Source organism: Malaclemys terrapin, chromosome 2 (assembly GCF_027887155.1).
Source record: "Malaclemys terrapin pileata isolate rMalTer1 chromosome 2, rMalTer1.hap1, whole genome shotgun sequence".
Lineage (NCBI taxonomy): Eukaryota > Metazoa > Chordata > Testudines > Emydidae > Malaclemys > Malaclemys terrapin.
The window spans coordinates 43,165,087-43,177,579 of NC_071506.1; positions in this window are offsets into that span (position 1 = coordinate 43,165,087).

Consider the following 12,493-nt stretch of genomic DNA (forward strand, 5'->3'; position numbering starts at 1 on the left):
ATAATAATAGCTGTAAAAAAGGCATTGTGCTAAGGCCCACTAGTGGAAGAGGGGGAACAGAAGTTTGTCTCCCCACCCTGTATGCATTTCTCTAGGCCATGTGGCTTCTAGGGAGACTCTCTCAGATTTTTGCACTTCCCCCATGTAAATTCACACTAATAAACTTTGCCAAATTTTCACACACAGTGGCTTTCCAAGCTACCACATGCTTCACTTTGAAAGATTTTGGAGTGTTGGAATTTTGGAAATATGGAAGTGTTCAGGGTACAAAATCATGCAAAACAAACTGCTGAAAAAATTGGGGCTAATTACTGTAAAAAAAAATTACCAGTTTCACACAGCTGTATTTTGTTTAACAAATAGAGAAAATGTTATATTAGCAAAATTCTTATTCCTATGTTTGCTAAATTTCAAAACCTATTGATGGATACATCTGTGAAAGCTGAGAAGCAAGCATACAGGCTGCACATAGAAGTTAATATACATGATGACATTTTAAAACTGGTTACAAACAAGTACACATTTGTATACATGGCTACTTCTGCACCATGAAAAATGGTTTAAGTGTCAATTGTGTAGTCACAATTTTAAAAGTAAAATGTATGTGCAGTTTCCATTATGCCCGTGCAAATTTAGATAAAAAGCATGAACTGGATAACTTTTGATGGATGCATGCATAAAAGCTGGAAAGCATAAATTCACTCAGCTGCTCAAATGCCCTAGGGTGCTGCATCAAAAGGCAACATCCCACAGGGGAAGATATAAGGCAATGGAATGTAGTTTCAATTCCTCGTTTGACCTCAGAGCAATATGTTTCAGATAAGGACATAACAAACAGACCATTTTTGGATTACTGTAAGTAGATTTGAAAAAACAAACTCACAGGAGCTGTGCTTTTCCTGTAATGATAAAAGCTACATCTTCAATGACATTTTACCAACAGATCCATTTTCAATTATAACTAAGAGTCTTTTCTAAGAAGAAAGGGCCAATATATTTTCCTCTTACAATTGCAGTGGCAACACAAGACTGAATGTTATGAAACTTTACTAAAGTAGTTTATCACTTTAATGAACCCTAGATTTTACCAAGATAAGTACATAACTAAATCTAAAAAATGAAATCATTTTTTAAAAGAGAAAGGATTTCATTTCTTAGAAATGCTAATATGTGATGTAAAAAGGTCATATATTTTGCTGTGCTAGCAAAATTCCTAGAATCATTCTGGCAAAGACAAGTGTTATTTAGAAGCAATCTGAAGGCATATAATTAGGGGAGCTTTCTCATGTCACTTACTTATGTGGTGTTAACTCCGTGTATGTCAAATTTCTGTTTCAATAATCACAGCTATTTACACTATTTAAAAAACATGGATAAACACAAACTAAAACTCTTGATTTAAACATCCTTAAATTTTGCAGAGGATGTTGCAGAATCCCATTCTGGATCCAAATTTCAACTAGGAAGATGAGCCATTGTCTCTCTAAGGAGCCAAACATAAACCCTAGACCATAAAACCATTTCCCACGCCAAAATCTAGGGAGGGAAAAGGAGTTCCAGCTTAATCTCCGAGTGTGAATTTCCAAAGTTCAATCCTAATTGCACTTAATGAGCAGTGGTTAAAATAGGAAGGTGAGGTAGTCCACAAACTTTGGTGGCTGGCACTCAGCAGGCAGTATTCTCTCTGTGCTGTAGTTCTCCATGTGTAAAAGTGTGTTAATAGGACTCTCCCATCTCACAAGAGTATTGTGAGGAAAATATGTTAAAGACTGTGGGATGCTTGGAGTCACATAATCGGGGCCATATAAGTACCGAGCTAGACAGTACGGATTACCAGACTAAACTTTATGGAGCATGACTGCCTCTGTCTAGTCCCTCAGCAATGGAAACACTCTTGATGTCTACAGGAATTTGATAAAGATGGTTACGTCTGGTTATTCATAATAGATTGCATGTGTAACCCTTCTTCCTGGTGGTGTCAGCAGCAACAATACAAAACAGAGCCCGCATCTAGGCTCTTAGAGGCAAGACTTCCTCACTTGCAGCACTGAGGCTATGTATAACAAAAGAAAACTTACTGAAAGGGAAAGGGAACCCGTCATTAATTTGGAAAAACACCACAACCATGATTCAAAAGCACATAGCCATAAGCAAACAACCACCCCACAGTACATTGGGCAGTGTCCTTTGCCTTGGTTTCCCACCTTGCAGTGCGATAGTCCAAGAAATGAACATCCCTTTAACACACCTTTCCCTTCACTCCACCCCACTCCTATTTGGTTTTTTTTAGCAGCAAAGACCCAGAGTTCAGAGGTGCATTCACATTCCATCCCTGAGCGGGGGCATCAAGCAATATCTTTGCTGCCGCCATACATCCCTGTGACTAGCTTATTGCTGCTGCCTACCACTGCTTCTCTGCCACTACTGCTTGCTGTTACTTCTGCACTGCCACATCCTGAGGCTCCACCATTTAGCCCAGCTCTCAGCAATTTAACTAGGCAACCTCATTGCTAGCACAACTTCTGCATTACCTTTCAGTTTAGATTGACACCCTGAATCAGGGCAGGCTAAGTACAGTTCTGCTGCCCTTTACTCATACAATAAGGACAACAACAGTTCATTACCCTTGCATTCAATACTAGAGGGAATTGTAACCCAAAACCAGCCAAAATTGCTTCACTTTGGCAAAGCAGTTCCATTTGCTGATCCTCTAGGCAGAGTAGGTGTGTCTATGCAAATATAATCTGCTCCTAAAGTCTTTTCCCCCCTGTTCATCACTATATGTCAGGGGAGAGCTCATTGAGACCCTGCTTATACCTGTGGATGAGCAGTGAGTGAACTTTGGTTCCCAGGGCCAATAACTTCTACTTGTACAAATATTCTACTGAAAACTTCAGACACACAAAAGTAAAATAGTTGCCAGCCCACCTAAAATGTGAATTCAAACAGTAAGATAAACTTTTTTGTATGTGTGGGGCAGAACCACTGCCTATTCCATTTAATATTAAGACTATTAGTCATTTTTAATGCTTGATATCAGGGAAATAAAAAGGGTTTATTGTAGTGGAATGCTGCATAATCCCTCTAGTTTATTGACAGAACTCATGATACGTTCATTCCCCAAGCTTGGGGAGAACTCCATAGAGTCGCCAGTGCATATTAGTGCCCAGAATGTGAGCATTACAGTCAGGGTAATTAAACATCGGAACAGCTTACCAGGCAAAGTGATGGACTCACCATTGCTGGGAGTCTTTAAAATGAGATAAAATGCTGTTGCACACCAAGATAAGATATCACAGCATTCTAAAGAATAGGCTTTAATCCGGCTTCTGGGAGAAATTCCCTGGCCTGTGTGTATGTGGGGTCAGGATGGATAGTTATGGTAGTCCCTTCTTTCTGTGAATATGTAAATTTCTGAATTTCCCTCTTAATTCCCTTCCTTCATGGGCCACAGAGAGAACAAGAAGCTCTGCATTGCTCTCAACAGGCTCATAATACCTGCAGCTCTGCATTATGACAATGACTATAATCAAATTCCATACTTTAGGGCTGCAGCAGGTCACCTGCAAGGGCCAGGATGGATTTTTTTCCCTGATGAACAACTGCCCAGATGTATTCTGTGAGGGGGCCGGAGAGGAACTAGGAGACAGGGAGGCTGGATTGGGGCTGTCAGGGAGTGAGAGGGGGAGGATTTTGGAATCGTGAAAGGGCCCCCTATCTATTCTTGCACCAAGACCCTCTGGGACCTTGTTATGCCACTGCACCCTTAACTTCACCCAGAAATCAATGGGCAGCTAATATGGACTATAGACAAGTATAACATGCTTATGGAGGCTGGCTGGGAATTTCCATCATAACTGTTTTTAGATAAAAAATTGGGTTTTAGACTAAACAAACTTTTTCACAAAAGAGCTTGCTTTCTGTGGAAAATTTTCTCTTTTTGTAAACTCCCCTCCCCCCAAACAAACAAAGAACCAAAACCTGAAAACTTAATGTTTTGACCGAAAACCAAAAACTTTTGGTTTGTAAATACTGCCACAATGCCTCATGGGGATTGTAGTTCAGCTGCACCATGCCCTCATTTTCTTCTTTGGGCTTGGTTCCTCTTTCAGACTACATCTCTCATGATGCTTCATGGCCAGGGACTCCAATGACACACTACAGTGGCTCAGCAAAAGGGGAGACCATGCTGCATCATGGATAGAGTTACCATATTTCAAGTTTCCAAATAGAGGACACTGCTGGGGGAAGGGAATCTGTAAGGGGGTACAGTTGGGGGCTGTTGGAGGAAGTATTTATTTTGGGAAGTGCTGGAGGGGTGTGGGTGTACTGTGAGGGGCTATTTGGTGGAGGAGCTGAAGGTGTGTGTGTGTACTGGGATGGTGTTTGGGGGTTTGGGGAGGGGATGTATGGTCACCCTTAATATTAGGAGATTGTAGTCTAGCCAGGAAGTCTGGCCCATGGAAAAGAATGGGAGCCTGAGGAACCCAAGTCCTGGCACAGTCAAGGAATTATAATGTGATTGGAATAACAGAGACTTGGTGGGATAACTCACATAACTGGAGTACTGTCATGGATGGATATAAACTGTTCAGGAAGGACAGACAGGGCAGAAAAGGTGGGGGAGTTGCATTGTATGTAAGAGAGCAGTATGACTGCTCAGAGCTCCAGTATGAAACTGCAGAAAAACTTGAGAGTCTCTGGATTACGTTTAGAAATCTGAGCAACAAGGGTGATATTGTGGTGGGAGTCTGCTATAGACCACCAGACCAGGGGGATGAGGTGGACGAGGCTTTCTTCAGGCAACTAACAGAAGTTACTAGATCACCGGCCCTGGTTCTCATGGGGGATTTCAATCATCCCAATATCTGCTGGGAGAGCAATACAGCAGTACACAGACTATCCAGGAAGTTTTTGGAAAGTGTAGGGGACAATTTCCTGGTGCAAGTGCTGGAGGAACCAACTGGGCAGAGCTCTTCTTGATGTGCTGCTCACAAACCGGGAAGAATTAGTAGGGGAAGCAAAAGTGGATGGGAACCTGGGAGGCAGTGACCATGAGATGGTCGAGTTCAGGATCCTGACACAAGGAAGAAAGGAGAGCAGCAGAATACGGACCCTGAACTTCAGAAAAGCAGACTTTGACTCCCTCTGGGAACTGATGGGTAGGATCCCCTGGGAGAATAACATGAGGGGGAAAGGAGTCCATGAGAGCTGGCTGTATTTTAAAGAATCCTTATTGAGGTTGCAGGAACAAACCATCCCAATGTGTAGAAAGAATAGTAAATATGGCAGGCAACCCACTTGGCTTAACAGTGAAATCCTTGCTGATTTTAAACACAAAAAAAGAAGCTTACAAGAAGTGGAAGATTGGACAAATGACCAGGGAGGAGTATAAAAATATTGCTCAGGCATGCAGGAGTGAAATCAGGAAGGTCAAATCACACTTGGAGTTGCTGCTAGTGAGGAATGTTAAGAGTAACAAGAAGGGTTTCTATAGGTATGTTAGCAACAAGAAGAAGGTCAGGGAAAGTGTGGGACACTTACTGATTGGGGGAGGCAAACTAGTGACAGAGGATGTGGAAAAAGGGACGTGATCATTCCCTTCTATTCGGCATTGGTGAGGCCTCATCTGGAGTACTGTGTCCAGTTTTGGACCCTACACTACAAGAAGGATGTGGAAAAATTGGAAAGAGTCCAGCAGAGGGCAACAAAAATGATTAGGGGGCTGGAGCACATGATTTATGAGGAGAGGCTGAGGGAACTGGGATTATTTAGTCTTTAGTCTTTTTGAAAATGCTGCACCTTGAAATAGCATCAGGAGTGTGGTGCAGGGAATGAGAATCAGGTGACTTGGGTTATGGTCTCAGTTCTGCTATTGACTCCCTATGTGACCTGGAGCAAATCACTTCACCTCTCTTTGACTCAGTTTCTCCATCTGTGGAATGGGGCAATACTGACTGCCTGACTTTGTAAAGTGCTTGGAGAGCTATCGATAAGGTTGTAAGTATCGCCATTAGGTTATTTATTGTTTCTTGCATGTTTCAGATGGGAGGGGGAGAAAGGGTAAAGGCATGAGCTCATGAAAGGAATTTAAATGGACTTTTGTGTTTATAATTTGAACCCTTTTTTAATATTAATTAAAATCAATTTGTTAATATTGTTAAAATCAAATAAAAGCAAAGAAGGAAAAAACGTGTTTTTCTGAAATTTTCCATTATTTTCAAATAGAGCAGCAACCTTATTTTCCTTTAAATGAAAGCATTTGCTTAAAAAAATGACTGAGTTAGATATAGATGTTGCATATATTCAAATATTATATAATCCTCCGATACATGACTTACGCATTTAAATGTATCTCATAACACCCAATGACATAAAGCATAAGATCTTGAAACAGACATAGAATAAACTTCTAAGGACACTGTCAAGTAATTTTCTGTAGGTTTAGTGTTTGATCTACCTTAAAATTATTGCCATCTGAAATCCTATGGATTTTAAATAACATCCTTCTTCTTTAAGGTAATCCATGCTTTACTGAAAAATCTACCCCTTTGCTGGAGTGTTTATAAAATGCTCCTAATTGTTCTCTATAAAAGATAACACTGGGCGAAATGCCACTTATTTTATCTTTGTGTCCCCGCCCCCACATATTATATACATACACATATGACATTTTTAGCTTCAAATGTCTAAGCCCTCTTTCAGTCAGTAAATAGCACAATTTCTACTGCGAAAGAGGACATTTTTGATTGAAGAGTGGCTTCAGTATTTGAAGTTCAAAATTTCATGTGATAAGCAAAATGACCATTTCATTAAGTTTTGGGGATAAATTAAATTTGAGAGACATGAACTCACCAGAAATGGTAAAAATATCCATGAAAAACATTGTGGAAAAATACTGGCCATCACACACAGCTCTGATATAATGACTTGCTTGCACGCATTTGTGTGTAAGCTTATAAACACTGCCTTCTAAAGCATGGAAATTCAAACATGCACAAGTGAGTTGATTATGTTGCTTTCTAATACCACCAGTCTATAGCCTTCTGAGAAGGCAAGTCCTAAAAAAGGGGAGTGTGAGGGAGAAGAGGAGGGATTTGGTGAGAAAGAACAGAAGGCAGGAAGGGAAAGGGAAAAGAGGAAAAGTGGTATAGAAGGAAAGGAGGAAAAACTGAAAAGGGAATGTATAAAAGAAGTTAGAGGAAAAATGAACTACCTTCAGTGTCACAGTTTCATCAAACCATGAAATTTTCACAGAAACTAGCTGGCTTTCATAAGGTTCTCTTCTCCAGAGTCTGCATTTGTGAATTCCTTAAAACCACTGTGAGCTAAAACAATAGAAAAGATGATAAAACAATGTAATAACAACACTCAAACACTTGCAGAGGAAGTTTTCCTATTTTTCTTGGGATTCTTAACACATAATCGAAACAAGATTCAGTTCAAGTTTTGTTTTTTTCCACCAAGTTTTACTGCCAGAAGACTTACGTAACAGTTTCTCAGCCATTTTACTTAATTGCTGCATTGTCATTGACCTCCAGAATTGAAATTCCGAGTCTTGAACACAGGGCCGGCTCCAGGCACCAGCTTAACAGGCAGGTGCTTGTGGGGACCAAGGGAGAGGAGCGGCACCTGCGGCAATTTGGGGGCGGCAGGTCCCTCACTCCTTCTAGGAGCGAAGGACCTGCCGCTGAACTGCCGCCGCCGATCGTTGCTTTTTTTTTTTTCGCTTGGGGTGGCAGAAATGCTGGAGCCGGCCCTGCTTGAACAGCTAGCAAATATTTATACCTCTTCAACCTGGCTGGCAGATAAAAAAGAAAAATATATATTTTTTCCTTAGTAAAAGATATATAGAAGTAACTGTTACAACTCTGTGACGGGTTGGATGTTCAGCTTTTCTGGGCAATTTGTATAGTTCTAGCTTTTTTACAGAGATATGTTACATGGCATATGTAGCATAAAACACACTCTAGTTATGTTATATATATACCCATACATAAGCATATTTCCATAAAGCCTTTTGTGGGGCACTGACAGTCACAAACTCCACATCAGTTTAATGTATATGTTAAAAACACTAGAACTAAGAGAGCATTCTGACTGGCTAGTGAAGTGTTCAAAAAGTAAACGTACTACTGCTCAGCTTTCATCGTGCCCATTGTATCCTTCAGTGCATAAAAAACTCTCCCACATCTGAAAGGGATATTTTGCTAAGTCAAACCGGGGACATTTGTGGCCTCGTTAATAGTATCTCTTAGAATTTGAGCTTGTCAGACCCAACAGCATATGTTTCAAACACTAGGTGTTTAAAATCTAAGAGTATGATCCCTGAAATTCCAAGCATACCTTTTGCTTAAATTGTTATCAGCATGATCTGTTCGGTGTAGGGACAGAAAGCAGTAATGTAGCCATAAACTATGGGCAATGTAAATAGAGAGATAAGGGGAAAACAGACTGGAAAAATAAAATCCAATTTCTAAAATAGCCCTAAAAGATAAGAGGTTTGCAAAATGCACTGTTGTGGTTAATATGTTTTCCCTTTTTAAAGAGCTTATTCATTTTGAACTGTACATAGCATGCAGTATACTATCCAACATTTTACTATAAATCATTTTTAATTTATACAAAATATTGTGTGGGAGGAGAGATTTAATCTTAAGATTAAAGAATCATATTTAATCTTTACTTAAAAACCTTAACATTCCTTTGTAAATACATTTTGCCAGGACTGGCCCTAGTGCAGGGGTCGGCAACCTTTCAGAAGTGGTGTGCCGAGTCTTCATTTATTCACTCTAATTTAAAGTTTTGCGTGCCGGTAATACATTTTAACGTTTTTAGAAGGTCTCTTTCTATAAGTCTATATTATATAACTAAACTATTGTTGTATGTAAAGTAAACAAGGTTTTCAGAATGTTTAAGAAGCGTCATTTAAAATTAAATTAAAATGCTGATCTTACGCCATCAGCCTGCTCAGCTCGCTGCCAGCCTGGGGTTCTGTTCACCTAGGCTGGCAGAGGGCTGATCAGGGCCTGCAGCCGGGACCCCAGACCTGGGGGGGGGGTGTTTCAGGGGTCAGGGCAGAGGTCTGGGGCAGGCGGTTCAGGGCAGAAGGCTGTGGTGTGTGGGGGGGGTTTCAGACATCAGGGTAGAGGGTTGGAGGCTGTGGGGGGTGCAGGGCAGAAAGCTGAGTGTGTGGGAGGGGTTCAGGGCAGAGGGATGGGGCTGTGGGGGTGCAGGGCAGAGGGATGGGTGTGTGTTGGGGTGGGGGGGTTCAGGGCAGAGGGGTGGGGGGTGCAGGGAAGAAGGCTGGGGTGCTCGGCTCATGGGGGTGCTCCCAGCCCTCTGCCCTGAGCGGCTCATGGCAGGGGGCTGGAAGGGATATGCCCTGTTCCACCCCCTTCCCCCAGGCTCCATCCCTACTTCTCTCTGCGTCCTCTACGGAGCTGTGTGCACACTGCCGCTCTTCCCCCTCCCCCTCGCTAGGGCCATCAGCTGATTGGCACAGGGAAGGAGAGGAGAAGGGGCAGGAAAGCACCACACTGGGGGAAGAAGCGCGGGAGGGGGGAAGCTTGGCTGCCACAGAACCAAGCTTCTGCCTCCTGCCCCCACAGGGGAGAGCGGTGGGCGGGGGCGCTGAGTGGGGCTGGGGGCCGGGACCGCGGCAAGGAGCTGCGTGCCACTTAAAATCAGCTCACGTGCCATGTTTGGCATGCGTGCCGTAGGTTGCCGACCCCTGCCCTAGAGCAAATGGCACCCCAGGCAAGGAGCGTCTTCAGTGCCTCCACCCCTCCATTTGTTAAACTTTTGAATATTTTATTTTTGTATTGCATTTGTACCCCATTTCATGACTTTGATGCACAATTTGCATGAATGATTTATCCCTGTCATATAAGATGATAAATTTCCACATTAGGATCTGTAAATCTTTATTTATTCATGCCAGGTATAAGCACGTTTAAAAAAATTGTTTCCTCTAAGCTTCTGTAAACTTTTTAATTTTAAGAATAACTGAAATGTACTAACATCAAGAAATTGAACTGTGCACAGACATTGGCTGGACCCACATTAAATGGTGTTACAGTAAGTCACACCCTAGTCCTTTAGCTCAAAAGGTCGCTTTTCTCATCTTTGCCCTCATGAACTGAAGCACAACATCAGAAAGATCCAAAGACTGGCCAATGGCATTTTCAAGCGATAAAATAGCAAGCAATGTCAATCTCTCATCGGCCATCGTTGATCGAAAATATGTTTTAATGAGTCTGAGCTTCAAAAAGCTGTGCTCTCCACTCACAACTGTGACTGGCAGCATGAGCAGAATCCTCAAAACTATCCACAGATTGGGAACAATGTCCTTCAGCTCTGCCTCATGAATGAACTGGAGAACTTGGAGTGGAGAGTGCTTCCCATGTGGCAAAATGTGACAGATATTGTCCAATTTGACAGAGGTCTTTATCATTGACATCTGAACATTCCCCATGTGTCAGTAAAGGTCCATACAATTATTCAAGAATGTTTTCCTGTCTGCTGGCAGCTTACCAAGGTCATACAAAAGCCCCAGATCTTTTCGTGGCACTTCATTTGTCCAAGCCTTTATTTGAAGGACACTTGAGCAATATCAATGAGTGAGCAAATAAACTCCCTCTTGAATTTTTCTTCCGAGCTTTCCATCACCTCATCTCTGGCCTTGTAACCAAACTGCCTCTTCTTGCGATGAACATGAATTTCCTTGAAAAGAGGCTTAACTCCTAAGTTTTCTGCCATTTCTTTGGCAGCAGTGATGGCACCTTCAAATCTGTTGTCTCTCTAGGCCACAACGAAATCAAGGCAGCTTCTAATCAAAGTAGTAGCGGTCGCGATGTCCATTGACTGAATTTGTAATATTTTGCTTACAACATTTGCTTGGAACAGGATATTGTGCCAAACCGCAATTGAGACCAGAAATTTGAAGTCAGTGATCTGGTTTTCTCGGATTTGTGCCGCATGTCAGATTCCAGCCTCAGCTTTATTCAACTACACCTGTTCCATCAGGGCGTCGGAAACCTCAGTCACTTGGCAACTCACTGGCCTTATGCTGTCAATGCGGCTCTCCCAGTGAGCGTCACTTAGTGGCTTCACAGTCAGATTTGTAACATTGTCTGTGAGGATCTTCCACCTGATAGTTGATGCTGAAAACAGGATGTATATCCTTTGCAGTACTCCGAAGAGAGATACTGAATCTAAAGAAGATGATACTACATCTGACACAACCAGGTTGAGGGAATGGCAGCCACAAGGCACAAAGAAAGCTCTTGGATTCAGTGCAAGGATCCTTGCTTGGACACCACTGTTTCTTCCCTTCATGTTCACCCCGTTGTCATAGTTGTGGCCACGATAGTCCTGAAGTTTTATTTTATTCTGATTAAAAATGTTCATAAGCAGTTCTGTTAGGCCTTTTCCAGTAGTCATACACAGACCAGAAACAGGTAAAGTGTTCCTTTACTTAGATATATCTGAGTATGGCTATATCTAAACAAATCTTACTGTAAATGACTTCCTTACACTGTAACTAATGTCGGGAGTGCAGTCCATTATCACAGCACAGTACTTAGCTTTGCCAAGCCTTCCTTGCCATAAGGTCAATCCAAATAAGGCTCACAATATCGCAGTTGGGCTCTCACTTTACTTCACTTCATTCTTATATCTCATTGACTGTATTGTGACACCTCTCATATATTTGCAAGGGCATGGCTGACAACATTCTAGGAGGTTCGGGGAAAATGTAGTTCTCTGAAAGTCTGGAAGGTTCCACGAGATTCTACAAAGGTCCAGAACATTCTAGGAGGTTAGTGAAAAATGAATCCACATATCGGATACCTGAAACATTTTACTTCAAACATTCTATTTTCTCTTTTGTCGCTAACAACAAAAACAGCACCCTGAGAACTTCTGTTAGCAATAATGCTGAATTCACACCCATTGGCCACACATCAAACTGTCTCTGAACCCCCACCCCAACCTATATCTCCTATCTCCATTTAAAAAAGAGGAAGCCTCATTAGCTTTGTATGGCTGGAATTGCGGATTTGAAAGAGTTTTCTTTGTGACACAAATAGTTTCAGAGAGTAAGAAAGATGATAGGGAAGAGGGGTTCAAAAACTAGGGGACATAATGTAAAAATGAGGAAACTAGGAATAAATAGAAAGCTAAAAGAGAACTATTTTGCACAAATCTGATCATCTGGAATAAGTTACTGGGAAGGCGATACAGGATCACATAGATTGTTTCTGGAGAAGGAAAGGGTTAAGGAGCATGAAAAAAACCATCATGGTGAGATTAAGATTGACCATAAATGCTGGGCCAGATGGCTTTTTTCTGTTCTTATAATTGTGTATGTTCTCATCTTTCCCTATCCCTACCAACCATTTTAATACACAAGAAATAAATGGAACCACATGTTAAAGGGGAAACAGAGAAACCTGGGTAAAATGGCATGCACTGGAGAGAAATTTACTTA